Source organism: Urocitellus parryii, chromosome 1 (genome assembly GCF_045843805.1).
Source record: "Urocitellus parryii isolate mUroPar1 chromosome 1, mUroPar1.hap1, whole genome shotgun sequence".
In the NCBI taxonomy this organism is placed as follows: Eukaryota; Metazoa; Chordata; class Mammalia; order Rodentia; family Sciuridae; genus Urocitellus; species Urocitellus parryii.
The window spans coordinates 257890180-257905904 of NC_135531.1; the positions used below are offsets into that span (position 1 = coordinate 257890180).

The following is a 15725-nucleotide window of genomic DNA, read 5'->3' on the forward strand; positions in this document are numbered from 1 at the left end:
CATGATATGGCACTTATTAAACCTTCAAAACAGGGAGTTTATTATTTGGATTGGAAATATCAAAGAATGAAAGAAAATGCTATATGATCTTGCAGAATTGAAACCTTCTCAGAGTGATCTGGTACTTTGACGGTTACACAGGACCTCATTCAAATGGAATGCACCAGCTGACTTCTCCAGTACTCCTCCTCTCCACATCTTTGTTGCTGAGGATTGAAGGAATAATGGGAGTTTTGAATATTGAGATAAATGTACTTTTAAAGCTCAGAAAAGACTACACAGGATAACTCCTTTGACCAGTTTTCAAAAAGAAATCAGAAATTTATATCTAATGTCATGCAGTGTAGCCTTTGATTTGGTAGCATTTGAGCTTTTGCTCACACAGTCTTCCTGTAAAGTGTAATGGCCCCACTCATGTAGGCATTTGATAAAATGAAGGTTCATTTCCTGAGTCTAGGAAGATCAGCCAAGAAATTCATGACTCATGAAGAAGATTGTGCTTGACTGACTACTACATGAAAATTTTGTTTAGTAAAAAATTTTTCCACACTAATTTTCCTTCATGGCTTGCCCATTTCTCCTGCAAATATGGCCTATCTATAGACTTGTACAGCCAATAGTGAAGAAACCATTTATATCAACTTTTTGGTTCCTAAGAGATGGAGATAAATTTGCAAGTCGTAACTAAGAATTCACAAGCAGATAAGAAAAAGTGCCAGAAGAATTTTTATATTACTAAATAAATATTTTAAAAACCTGAAGTAAAGGGTAATATACTCAAAATGGCTATCTATGCCAAAGATGAAAACCTGGAACTTATATCCGAGACTCAAACTAAAAGAAATACTTACACCTCGTTTGTCTTGTGATCTCTGGCTCAGAGTTAAAACTTTGGGCGAGGAAATTATGGTTTTTTTAATATGAGTTTTATTGTTTTGATTTCAATCACTTGATGCATGTATTAATTAATAATTATTGAATATTGTGTACCAGTTGTATACCAGACCCATTTCCACATATTTGGGGCTTATTAGTGAATGAAATGGTCAAAAAGTTATGAATTCATGAAGTTTGCAGGTGAATAAGGAGAGACAATAAAAATTAGCATAACAAGTAAGTTATGTAGTATGTGAGAAAGTGAACAGTATAATGCAAAATAGGATAAAAGAAATTGGGAGTTGAAATTACGAATTGCAATATTAGATAGGATGGTTTGGTGAAGCCTCATGAAGAAGGAAAAATTTGAGACAAGACTTAATGAAGAGAAAAATATAGATTTTTGTAAGAAAAGTGTCCCAAACCCAAATGTAACTATGAAACATTTTTAAGGTATACAGGCATAGACTATATGATATGATTTTGATACAATATTTTCTGATGTAACACTTGAGATTCCCTATGACATCTGATGATTTTAAACTTGATAAAATAAATAGAGGGGAGTGATTTTATTATAACTTGTACTTTATTATTATCGTCATCTATACTTCTAAGATATGGAATGATTTCAACAATATGTTTAAAAACAAATATCCAAGTTCAAATTATCAAATAATGAAGTTCTTTAAAACAAGACAAGCATACTTCTTTCCCACATGACTCTGTATTTTCTGAATAGGCCAGAAAGGTTGAAAGCAAAATTATGATGTCTTTCTCAACTATAGGAATACTTAAGTTCATATGTATATTATTTAAGTATGAACTGATAGAATCTGAAATTATTCTGAAAGTAAAAATCTAAATTCTAGCCTTATGTCTTTTATGCACAGCCTACTTATGTAATATGTAGTCTGTCTTAAAATGGAAATTCTTAATTCTATGTTTAATTTCTCTCTTCCTCTTCTGATATGTTACCAGTGTAAATGAAAAATTCTTAGTTTTATGTTTAATTTATCTCTTTCTCTTCTTATACTTTATAAATGTTAGGCTGAATTACAAATTAATTGGCTCAAAAGTCTAGGGAGTGGATTTCTCCTCTACCACTTACCAGCTGTATGTCCTTGAGCACATTACTAAATCTAATTGGGCCTATTTCCTTAACTGTAAAATACAGGTATACAACTCAGAATTTTGTTGAGTAAAATAGCATACATAAAAGGGTTGGAACATTATAGGTATTTAGTCTTTTTTTTTTTTTGGTACCAGGTTTTGAACTCAGTGTGCTCAACCACTGAGCCACCCAGCCCTATTTTGTATTTTATTTAGAGACGGGGTTTCACTGAGTTGCTTAGCACCTCGCTTTTGCTGAGGCTGGCTTTGAACTTGTTATCCTCCTGCCTCAGCCTCCCAAGCCACTGGGATTAGATGTGTGTGCCACTGCACCTGGCTATTTAGTCATTTTTGACAGAATCACATCCCAAGCTTTTTTAATCAGCCAATATTACATTAAACAACTGAATTTAAAAATCTGAAAACCAGTCCAAAGCCACATATAACAATACATCGTAGTATCATGGTGATTTTTCTTCTCTCTCTCTCTCTCTCTCTCTCTCTCTCTCTCTCTCTCTCTCTCTTTGCTATCATGGGATTCTGAGAAAGTTAAGAGTTTTGTGGTAGTATGTACTGTGAAAATTTTGGAAGCCATTATGAAACAGGCAGAATTTAAATGAAACACAGAGGAAGTATAAGCTTTGGATTGGAAGAGAGGATGAATCCTAAAATATACTAGTTATTACAGTGGGCATTGAAAGACAAAGGTTTCTTATGAAATTAGCAATGTTGAAAGCACCTTAACTGTCCATTCTTTTGCCAAAATAGTAGTTCAGTAAGAGTTGCTACAAGACAGTTTCATTTGTTGAAATGTTTCTAAAATACATATTATACTTGTTCTTGTTGTTTTTCAGAGTTGCATTTATTAAAAGCCAATGTAAAATATCCTCTTCCCACCAAGGAAAATGTTCCTTTACAATTGGTTTATTTAACATATAAAGAATCATCATATTGTTTTCATTTATGCTGCTGTGGTTACATGGCATGTTTAAAATATCTGCAAAATATCTGCTTAGACCAAAACCCTTGTGTGTAACATTCACTACAGATTCTAAAACTTGCTGTGAAAAAAAAAGTTCATGTACCAAAGACACCATAATATTTATTATAGTTATTTTTAGAGTTGAGGCATAAGATAGGTTAGTAGGGTGCACATTTTCTGATTCCCTGCCATCCCCCCAAGTCACTACCACCCAGGTCAAGAAGAAATGGTAATTCTTCCAGGTCAATATATCTTCCTGCTCCCACAAAGGTAAACACCATTCTGACTTCTGTCTCTAAGTATTTGTTTTGTCTGTCCTTGAATGTTATATAAATGGATTAATATACAATGTCCTCTTTTATGTCTGTTTTTTTCACTAATATTATGCCTGTGAGATTCATCTATGCAGTTGTATGTAATAGTAATTGTTTCCTTTTCTTTTTGTATATGCAGTAATCCATTATATGAATGTACCACAATCTATTGATGAGAATTTTGGTGGTTTCCAATTTTATCCTGTTATGATTAGGCTACTGACAGTATGTTTGTAAGTTTGTGTATAAGCAAGTAAGTACTCATTTCTACCTAGAAGTAGAGTTACTGGGTCATAAAGTAGACATGCATTTAGCTTTACTAGACATAGCAACAATTTGAAAAAGGGATTGTAGTAATTTACATTCCCACCAGGTATATGTGAGTTCCAGTTATTCTACCATTATCATTTTCTTTTCAGCCTCTGAAAAGCATTTTATTCCCAACATAGTTCTTAATGTATAATGAGATTATGACTTGATGAATTGAAGTAACAATTATTTTCATTATTATAGTTCATGTGACTTTTTTTTTAAAGGAGTTTTAAAAAAGAACTTTGGTAAAAGTGTCTCAGCAGAATAGAACTTTGGGTACATCCATTTCCTTAGCCTAGAGGGTAATGGCTTAGAAAAATATAGCTTTTAAGCTAGCTATTTCACTAAATTGCTGTCAGAATTTGAGAACTGACAATAAGAAAAACCTCTCTCATTCTCTCTCTGTCTTGCTATTTACATCATCCTATTAACTTCCCCTTGATAAGTGAAATAAAAATACCATTGCAATAAAAAATAAAAAGAGAAAATTATTTCTAAAATTTCTTGTGCAAAAATTTACAGTGAAATGTGAATATTTGCAAAGTATAATCAGCCTGACAAGTTGACACAAGTCTATAATCCCAGCTACTTGGGAGGCTGATGCTAGAGAATCACAAGTTTGAGGCCAGCGTAGGCAACTTAGCAGGACCCTGTTTCAAAATAAAAACTAAAAAGGACTGGGGATTCCCAACAGCTCCAGATGCTGAGACAGGAGAATAACGTTCAAAGCCAGTCTCAGCAAAAGTGAGCCTCCAAGCAACTCAGTGAAATCCTGTCTAAATAAAATACAAAATAGGGCTGGGATGTGGCTCAGTGGTTTAGTGTCCCTGAGTTCAATCTCCAGTATAACCCCACCCCACCCCCCCAAAAAAAGGACTGGGGATTTAACTCAGTGGTAGAGCATTTACCTAGAATTTATGAAGTCCTGGGTCCAATCCCCTGTACCATTGCCAAATATTAAATAGATAGATAGATAGATAAAGTGAATAATCCAAAATAATTTGGAATATATTTTATACTTACATGCAAATAAGTATATAATGGTTTTTAGAGAAAATCATCACACTAAGATTTAAAATGGAATTGCAAAGCCAAACTCCTATCATGATGATTCAGGAGCAATAGGAAAGTGGTCAAGTTATTTTATCTTAATCTTCACTGTACTTGCTTAGAATAAATTCTTCCTTCCCACTGCAGACCAAGTCTAATAGAAATCACGGTGAAGATGTAACATGACCATGAGTGACCCATATGTCAGTTTGCTCTTTGCTTCTTTATAAATATACTTTCTTTCTGATTCATTCTTCATCTAAGTTCAGTCAAGATGACTGAATATTTTGGTTTAAAATATTTCCCACAAGGTTATATGTGTATGAGAGGATTAAAACAAATATAAAGTAAGGCAAATAATTATAGGACTTGGAGGACAAACAATATCAATCTCTTTTCAAGCATTAACAAAGTAAATAGTCCATCTCATGGCATATATCTTAAAAAGTAAACAAGAGTGAATGCACAGTGCTAATGAATGTAGCCTATCTCCAATTGCAACAAAGAGAATTTGGGACAAGATGGGAGTGATTTGGGATTCTATTTTTGTTGGAAAGTTTTCCCTCTTATTTAAATCAAACTCTTCTACATAAGTTTCTCAACCTATTGGTTATCTTAATATATATAACTGGTAACTCAGCTGTGGAGTTAATAATTTGTATAGTTTGTTAATAAAACCATGTGAGTGATTTATGTAAATTTTTTGTGTGTGTGTGTTTAGTGATAGTCTTTTAACCCCTGACCATTCTTGATCACATAAATCAGACATCCTCTAGGGCCTGTCTTTCACTGAGGAAATCATGCTAATCCATTCTCTCATGTGAACACTTATTTAAATTATTGAGATCTGGGGACCAACTGCTAAAAAAAAAAAAAAAAAGTGTATTGTTGATTTGCAGATCCTCAAATGAACCAGAGCCTCATGGCCTTAAATCAACAGCCTTTGGAACCGTGCTTCTAAGAATTGGTAGTAATCAGAAGGTAGTCACAGATTGAGTTTGAAACTTGTCATATTTTAATTAGTAGCCACAGAATTCCAAGACTTGCTGTTTAGAGACTACAGCGTTTACTAGTTCGTTATTTTAATTTTAAATTTCATGAAGATATATTTCATGTGACATGGAAGTCACCCATATAAGTGTGTACAGTTCAGTGACTTTTAGTGTATTCAGAATTGAGCAAACATCACCACTGTCTAGTTTTAGAACAGTATCATCACCCCCACACACACACACAAAAAAAAAAACCCACCTAGTAAGAGGCACTCTCGATTCCTTCTGCCCCAGCCTCTGATGACCACTAATATATTTTCTGTTTTCTGTGGATTTGGCTATTCTAGGCATTTCATATAAATTGAATGATATAATATATGGGTTTTTTAAATAACTGGTTCCTTTCAATTTATTATGTTCTTGAGGTTCATTTATGTTGTAGAATGTATCAGAACTTCATTATTTTTATTGTCAAATAATATTCTATTATGTGATCTACCACATTTTAGATTTTAATCATTAATATTTTTGCTTTAAAAATAATAATTGTTTGCATTTGGGGGAACAATGTGATTTGTTATTTTTAACAGTACAGCCCTATTACCTATTGGTTTTCATATTGCATATTTGATCTCTAGATTTGTTCCTCTTCCATATCTGCTATTTTGTGTCCTCTGACTTACATCTCCTATCTCCTCTTTGTGTCATTCTGCTCCTGCCCCTGGTGATTAGTGCTCTTTTTCCTTACCTCTGTACATTTGATTTCTCTTTTAGATCCCATATTTAAGAGAGATCATATAATAGTTTTCTTTCTTTGTCTGGCTTATTTCACTTACCATGATGTCCTTGGCTCATCTATGTTGTGGCAAATGGCAAGATATTGTTGTTCTTTTGGGGGTTGAATAATATTCTTGTGTGTGTGTGTGTGTGCGTGTGTGTGTGTGTACACTTTCTTATCCATTATGAAGCAGTGGACACTTTGGCTATTTCCATACCTTGGGCTGCTATAAAAAATGTTGCAATAAATATGGAAGTCACTTTGTATAATTTGTGCTACTCAATTTTGCATTGTTTTATAGTTTCTCTGGATGTTCGTCTGAACCATGTGAAACTGCCATTTTATGAGTAAAAAAATCATAGACTTTCAGCAGTCTTTCCATTCAGATTGTGTTGATTTTGACACTCATTCCTTTGTTTTTTGGGGGGTGGGGGGAGGTGGGTTCTATTAGAGCACCATATTCTTTTGTGTGGACCAACTTTGTTGAAGGAAGCAACATTATCTGTAGTTAAATAAGACCAGACAGTGTTCAGTGAATTGGGGTACCATAATAATTTGCAAAGTACTTAAAGATCTGCACATGATATTTAGAATAGATCCAACTTAAGAGAACTAGGTAACTGTCATTATTATTTCTACTTTCAATTTTTTAAAGTATAGATTACGTATATATAGCCATCTTTTTATAAAGTCCTTCCAAACTATGTGGACCTTGACACAACATTAATTAATTCATTGTTCTAATTTAATTTTAAAATCTAAAAATTAAAATTTAGCATAGTTTAACATCAATAGAAGACAAAAGCTTTCTGAGCATTTTAAAAGTGAGAGCCCTCAGCCAGGTACTTTGTGGAATTTAAAGAAAGTAGGAGACAAATCTATTTTAAATAAATTTATATTCAAAATATTGATTCTATGGCAATGGATGGTTTATACTACAAATAAAAGGTGATAATATCCATAAGGAAACTGAAAATAGAGAATAGAATGAGCAAGATGGAATAGAAAGACTTTTCTTGTGTTTGAACACTCTGTTTCCTCCACTAATGACATTTTCACATTCACTCATTGAAAAAATATTTTTGAGTGCCAGTATATTTTGGGTATTGTTTTAGGTACTTTGTATTTGCCCATAAAGATGACTGTCCTCATGGAACTAGCATGAGGTAATAAATAGTAAACATAATCAAAAATAAAACTTTATGGTAGGACGAGTGCCACTGAAGAAAGAAAGAAAAATGGAATAGATCATGAGAGGGCATGGCCACCACCTTTATTATAGTGGTCAGGAAAGCTTTGGTTGGAAAGATGATATGAACAACAGCTCCAAGGAGAGAAGAAAGGAAGATCCATCTCCATTGTTCATTCCCAAAGAATTTAAAGACTGATGCACAAATGTACAGTCCAGTGTGTTTAGGGAGTGAAACCAAAGGTCTTCCAGAAGAGTCAGCTAACTGAATCTCGGAATATGGTGGAATCAGTTTCTTCCAGATAGTTCTGTGAGGAAGCTGTAGCCAAGGGCAGAGTCAGAGTGTCTCATCAAAGTGAGAGAGAGAGGTGTGAAGTTAGTTTTCTGTTTACTTGGACATTTTCTCTACTATCTTTGAAGTTCCTTGAGGAGAAAATGCTGTTCCCCTTTGTTTCCTATTCCTGGAATCTGTGCAGTGTCTGAAACACCTGTGGGTGTGCCATTACAAAGGGCTTCATGAATTGACTACAGAGGCTAAGTCCAGGGCTAAAACAGGAGTGGGGAGGAGGCAGCACAGTTTAGGCTCAGAGGCATAAATTATAGCAGCTTAAACTTCGCAGAAGTCTTTCAATTGCTTGTCATCTTTTATTCTTAGAATATGACATACTTTAGGACAGTAATTATATTTTACACATAGTACTTACTACATGATGGAAGCAAACGGGGAAAAAAGAAAAATCGACCAATTCATTCTCGTTTACTGAACCTGTTTTTTTTTTTCTTAAATATGAAATGACTTCCAGATAGTATTTAATGATTTTTGGAAGCTATGCTATTGTTTAGACTGACCAGGACTATTATGTGTGCTTTATGAGATCCTGATAGAATATAATTCATATTTAAATAAATAAATCTCATGCATCAAATTTTGAATTTGAAGTGGACAGTTGACAATATATTAAAATAAAACATTCACTGTGAAAAATCACCTTATTGTCCAAAGTCACTGAAGAAAGATAGACATTGAACAGAAAGATCATATTTAAAGGGATACCTTTTAGGGGAGGAAGAATCCTAACCAGCTGTGGGATTCACTAACTTCTGAAATCTCTTGTAATCATCACTTATGGCAATCATAAATAATTTTTAACAAATTTATTTTTTTTTTCACTGAAGTACGAAGAGAAAATGATGGTGGTGGCAGTCTCTGTGTTGTTGACCTTTGAAAACACAATATGACCCTACCTATAGATGAGCTAACCTAAAATTGATGAATTATATGAACGGAATATTGAAAGAAAACTTTCCCTTTTTAATTTTCCTTTTTGGTACTGAAGATTGAACCCAGGGCCTCACATAGGGTTGGCATATGCTCTACCTCTAAGCCACCTACCCCGGGACTGTGTGGATTGAACCCAGCACCACATATGAATAAATAAAAAATAAAGACATTGTGTCCACCTACAACTAAAAAAAATAAGCTGCCTACCCCATCCTAAAAGGACTCTGAAAGAAAATAAAAACAGAATAGAACATCAAGGTCAAAATCCTTGTTGCAATTGTTACTGGGTAATTCAAAAAAGATTTTGATAAATATTGCGCCCTCCAGTGGTTGTTTTAGATTAACAACTCTCGCCCCCGCTTGTTTTACCTGGGTTTGATTTTCCAGCTGCATGGTTTTAGATAACCCCAAGAAGGTTCACACTGTCTATATCTAGGAGAAGCCTGGGAAGGCTGGCTCAGTTTGATCGTCCAATTTCATGCTTGCAGAAAGAATGACGCAAGTTATGATGGATGCCCACTGTATGATGATTAAGCTCAGGTCCAACAAGCAAGGTCCACAAAAGGGCAATCATGCTTGATTCATCTGATTGTCAGACTGGAAATGAAAGAAAAGCTGTTGACATAATTACCCCAGATTTTTCAGACCTCAAGTACAATCCAGCACAGATATTAAGCAAAGCTAGTTCTCAGGATGATTGCAATGTGTTTTAAACAGGAAGATTACTGCTTTAGCAAATAAAAGGTTTACAAAATCAAAGACAAAGGATGTTTCTGGAATATGTCTTGCCTGCAGACACATGAGAGAGAAAGGGAAAGAAAGTCCCTTGATGAGAGAAGACAAGAAATGGACTGAATCAGGAAGCAAGGCTGGTCCTTGAGACTCCCTGGGCCTCAGATTTCTCACCTATGAAACAAAGGCTGTGGGCTAAGCTGAGTGGTCTCCAAGAATCTAGCCTATGAACAGAGAGACAAGGAGAGACAGGATTGATCTCATACAAAAGAGCCAAAATGTGAATATTTATGAAAGCAAAATTAGCTAGTGATTAAAAAAGAGAGAACAGTCCCAGCAGGAGAATGCAAATTCATTTTAATCTATTCAAAATAAAACATAAAACTGATAGAGACAGTTCTTTCAAGAAGGAAAGAATGAAGCATATCGTGTTGTCTCTAAATTTCCTCTACTGTGATCTTATTCCCTCTTCTCTATCATCACCTTATTTTTTTCTTCTTACTTTCTGTTTCCGGTAACCATGGTGATGCTCCCTCTCAGCAACCTCCTTTGCAGCTGGCCCTTTTGGTAGACATCAAATTTTACTCCATTCACTGGGGTAGGGTGCTAACAATGCCATAAAAATTAATGTATTTATTAACATATTTCTCCTTCCCTTTTCTCTGAGAAATAATGCAGGGAATTGTTCTACACTTAACCTCTCTAGATAAGGGGCACTGTAAAACAGGGATATTCAACTGTTAATTTCAGTTGCTGACATGAAGTGGGTACAGATTATGCCAAAGCTTCAATTCCCCCCTTTGGCCCTCAGGGACTGCGAACTCTCAAGCCTCTAGCTGGTTGCCACCTCCCTTTGCTTTTGTATGGGAAAGGAATAAAATGCCTTGCCCACAGAAATCACATACAAACCCTTGGTTTCCTAATCCGTTTTCTTTTTTGCTTTCTCCCCGGTAAGGAAAACATTGCCAACTGCGTAATTATCATAAGGGGACTGAATTTTCCACAGGAAAATATATATAAGTATATGTGTTTCTTTAATGAACATTTTTATTTTAAAATGTAATAAACAATATTCACTAGATATAAAAAAATATTGTAATAAGTATCCAATGACAAAACACCAAAGAATCTCTGATGTCCTTAACGCAGATAAAAATTCCATTAACTGGTCATGTCCAGTTTTTGTAGCTTAACTTGTTTGTAATCCTATATGCCTGTAAACTGTCTCTGTATTTAAGCAGAGGGTGGGTGTGTGTGTGTGTGTGTGTGTGTGTGTGTGTGTGTGTGTGTATGTGTGTGTGGTGTGTGTGTGTCTGGCATTAGCACAAAGGAGACCAGATGATGACATTCATAGGCTTATAGACTCGACTCCTGGGGACACACTTGGATGGAGGCAATTAAAATGCCTGTCAGGCATTTGGTACCAGAAGCCCCTATGGCAAACCTCTAAATCGTAAGCCAGGGCTGCATCCTATTGTCAGTGAATGATGGCGGAGCTGAGTGGCTTGTCATCATTCTCGAAAATTCTGAGGCTAGTGAGCTCTCTCTCCCTCTCCCACTCGCCTTATTTTCCTTTTCGCCACTGCGGGGACTTTTTCTAATTTGCAGCTTCCCTTTCCCCGACACACACAGACACGAGCTGGTGGCTTGCAGACTGCGTCTGTCTGGAGCTAGAGAGCCAGAGAGCCAGCCCGAAGATAATGCTCCCGGGGAAGGATCCTGCAGCAGTTCTCGAAGGCTAGACTTGGGGGGTATTGCTGCATATGTGCTGGTAATGGTTTGGGGTTTTTAAAAAATGTATTTTGCTTTATTTTTAAGACATTTTCCCAGGGATCTGCTTTATGTCATCTTGGAGTAAAATGCTTTAAAATTCATTATTAAGCTTTAAAATTCAAATACTGCATTCTTTGTACTACAGATCTCATGGCATAGACTTATTATTTGGATAAAGAGATTGTATTTGCTTACTGGTGAGTTACAGTTTTTGATATTTAGTTAACAAATCTATACATGTGGTTTTTGGTTTTTTTCTTTTGTTTCGGTAGATTCTTCAGCTTGTTGTCTCTAACGGAGGAAGCATTGATTGAGAACTACTCATTCAGAAAATTAAAAGGTACTACATGTTTTGTTTGGATGTTTTAAATGAGGGAAAATCAGTGGAAAATAGGAATTTTTTTTTACTTCAGGCAGTCTCTTTATGGTTGGTCTTTTATCCTCAAGCCTGTGTTGATCATTGTTTAGAGCATGTACGATTTCCTATGCAGATAACACCCTCATCCAAGGCTTTTTGATTTGATGTTTAAAAATTATGGGTTTTTTTTTTGCCTATGTTTCAAGTTATTAACAAATATTAAAATGTCTGTTTTATTTTGGATTTTATCTTTATAATGGTTTTGAAAAAGTAAATTCTCTACCTTAATGAAAATGTGTTCTTTTGAATTTTAGAGAAATACATAGAGTAATGATTTTATCTAAAGATTTCCTGCTGACAAATAATTTTTTAAATGGCTAAATGAAATGGCTTGCCCTTCCCAGGTAGAATGAGCACTAGAGATGAAAGCCCAGGAATGACTCAGTATTGTTGGGTTTTGCAAATAAAAATATTGTAACTTATTCACTGATGCTTTAGTCTTCAGCAACGGATATATTTTAAAACCAAGGTTGTTAGTTCTTTAAAGAACAGATATTACCTTTTTTTTTTTTCCTAAATCAACAGCATAAGAGAGTAATTCTTCATCTTGCCGTGAAAGCAGTCAAATCTATTGATCCTGGGCCTTATGCCCTTACATGAAAAATGTTAATTTTCAAATTCAGTATCAGGATGTATATTGATTTGGGAGGACAGTTATGAGTATTACTGTTTCTCTAATTCTTTAACATTATCTTTGGCTTTATAATATGTTCAGAGGAATAAATCCTGTGTTTTTAATTTGCCTTTTAAAAAAAATGGAAGACATTTTCTATCTTTCGGAGAAGAAGATCAATAACATGTTTTCAATCTTCCCTTGATATCCATGTAGTATGTTCCCTTTTAGGATTTTCAATTGAAAATATTCCATGAGTAAGTTTAGCCTTTTAAAAAATACACTTTAAAAATGGTCAGTGTTCACCATTGACCCCAAGGTACCATAAGTATGAGATTATACCTGTGAATCTGAATATTTGTAGAAGCTGAAGGAGACTAATGCATTGTCCTTGGTTAGTTTTCTCTGTAACGTATAATCATGAGAACCTTAATTTATTCATTCCACAAGCATTTCTGAAGAGCTTTGGTTCTGTGGGTAGTCATTGTGGGAGAAGAGGAAGGGACAGATCACACTGTCCATAGCCTTCCAGAGCATAGGAAGAATCACATAAGATTTTTGAAAAGGAGAATGAATTTAATAAAATAAATCAGTGCCTCCTCAAAAAGGAAAATTGCATTATTTCAGATTTTTTAACACATTCTAATAGACTAGTCTTAGAGAATGATGAAATTGCATTGCATTTTTTTTCCTTAGAAATTACTAAGTGGAATCAGGTATCAAATGTCTAAAAAATACTTACTATTCCTTCTGGATATTGTAAAACCCTTGAAACCTTTCTTTGGGGTGGGTGGGAGTTTTATTCAGGGTAAATGAAAGATTTCTATTTGGTATTTTCTCATCTAACTAAATCCATACAGCATATGTGACAGTCTGTTCCCTAACCTTCAGACTTATTCAGCAACTCATTGTATTCATTTTAAACTTTGGGGTATTTGTATGAATTGGAAACAAATTATTTTTTGACAGCTCAAACATGTCCACACTATATGTCTGTCAGTTGTGATTATTGTGGGTATGGGAGAAGTGGCACATGACCTCACCAAGGAGCTCTTGGTACTTACCTTTTCTAGGACCATTTTGAAATTCATCTAGGGTGTGCTGACTATGTGTAATAAAGTCCTGCCTATTAAAATAATCTGTCAGGGAGTCAAATCCAAACAATTTTGACTATAAGACTCTAAGAGAGTCAGGTGTCCATATCATAGTGTTTCTAATCAATATTTTTTTTTTACCTGAATTAGTTTCTTTCCTGATTTTTTCACTCGTATCCTTAAACACATAGAAAGAAATGTACCTGAGCTTCAGTAGGAATTCAATACATACGTATTTATTTAATTATTTAATGGATAATGAACTTGATAGGAATTTTTTTCCTCTCTCTTTCTCTCTCTCTCTTTTTTCCTTTTCATGAAATGATACTCAATGAAAAATACATGTTTGGTGCTTTAATTTTTTTTTTAGTTACCCAAAATGTTGATTGGATGTCCTAGTCAATAATAATTAAATAAATAATTCATACTGGGTGGAAACTCTGTCTAGAAATTTCTTCAGGTTATATGGACAAGGTTTTTCTAGACTTAGGTTAACAAGGAAAGAATTTTTGAAATGTCCCTTTTCACTTTCATCAGCTAGGGGAAGAATGCCAAGCTGCAGCATGAGCTTTGCTTATGGACGCTTCTTCCTAAATACTACTCCCAGCCTTGGCATTGCTTATTGCTCTCCACATCCTCCGCCAAGATCTTGCTGCAGCAGAGGGAAGGGAGGAGGCCTTTCTCTGTCTCGCTCTCTTTTTCTCTATAAATCTAATACAAGAAATGATGTCATACTTACCAGTCCATAATGAGCAAGAAAGCATTTAAGGATGGATAGATAGATAGATGTGTGTGTGTGTGTGTGTGTGTGTGTGTGAGAGAGAGAGAGAGAAAGAGAGAGAGAGAGAGAGAGAGAGAGAGAGATGATAGTCAATATTTTTAAAGAATCTGTAAGGAAACATCTAGAATCATAATAGGTTTAGAGAAGGCTCTTCTTTCTTATTGTCATTTGTTTTTATTGACAAAACTATAACTATTTGCCTAGCAATATTCTAAAATCTTAATATATGTTATCCATATAACTCTCCCTATAATTCTGGGAGGTAGGTATGGTCTCCATTTTGCATGAGTGAACTAAAATTCCACTTGGGCAACCAACCCAAGTCTGGCCTCAAAGCCCTCATATAAACTAGTAAGCACTCCATTTTTTTCTGGCATATCTTTTGGCATATAGTGATTTTCTTAATATTTTATTTATGCTCATGATACCTACATTACTACAAAAAGGTTAAAACCGTATTCTTGTAGATTTATATAATAATGTGTGTATATATGCATATGTGAATATCTTCAAATAGTTATAATAGTCAAGTTATTGTATATTTATTTATAAGAATGTATTTAATGTTCAAAATCATACACACACACACACACACACACACACACACACATTAGCCAGGTAGAGAGGCTCACACTTGTTATTCCAGACACTCAGGAGACTGAGGCAGGAAAATCACAAGTTTGAGGCCAGCCTCAGCAATTTAGCAAGACTCTGTCTCAAAATAAAATGAAAAATAATTGGAGATATAGCTCAATAGTAGAGCATCTCTGAGTTCCAACCCCTTACAACCAGAAAATTTAAAAATAAAATAAAATATTATTAACCTGAAGAATTTTAATCTTTATAGAGAGATGTCAGAAATAAATTAGGACATTTTAAAACAAATGAATCCATAAAGGATCTTCCAAGTCATATTATCGAATTGTGTAATCTATGTAAGAACATCAGCCAGAGAAATCAAGAGCTAAATAGCATACTTGATGTCATGTCTTGTAAAGATTATTTTTTAATTGATACAATAGTAGAAAAATGTTCAAATGTCCATAATCAATAAACAAGTGGAGAACACTATCATAATAAGGATGAAAGTACCACATTCAAACTTGAGGATCACTAACTAACCCATAAAAATCTCTGAAGGTACTAACAATTACACAAATATGTAATCAGACCTTCTACTTGCAAAGTAGTGGATGCAGCAGAACATTTCCCAAGCTCGGTCGGGAAGCTCCAAGGCTCACTGGCAGATGAGACATGAGTCATTTATTCCGAGCAGGATTACTAATAATGGAGAAGGGACTCCATAGAAAGTGCTTTATGGGGAATGAGTCTTTATGGAGAATGGAAGTGAGGGATGAATAGAAGTATTCAAGGTGGAGATAAAACATGGAGGAGTCCAAGAAGAGCAAACAATAGCAAAGGAATG

The 15725-nt window shown here is 34.7% G+C and overlaps 1 protein-coding gene across 1 annotated transcript in view; it reads left to right on the plus strand.

Annotated features, from left to right (window-relative positions):
* Positions 1–15725, plus strand: part of Map2 (microtubule associated protein 2) — a 274232-nt gene that overhangs the window by 120441 nt on the left and 138066 nt on the right. The window contains exon 3 of the mRNA XM_077799339.1: positions 11666–11733. The gene's annotated coding sequence lies outside the window, so the exon portion shown is untranslated. The remainder of the gene's footprint in view (positions 1–11665; positions 11734–15725) is intronic.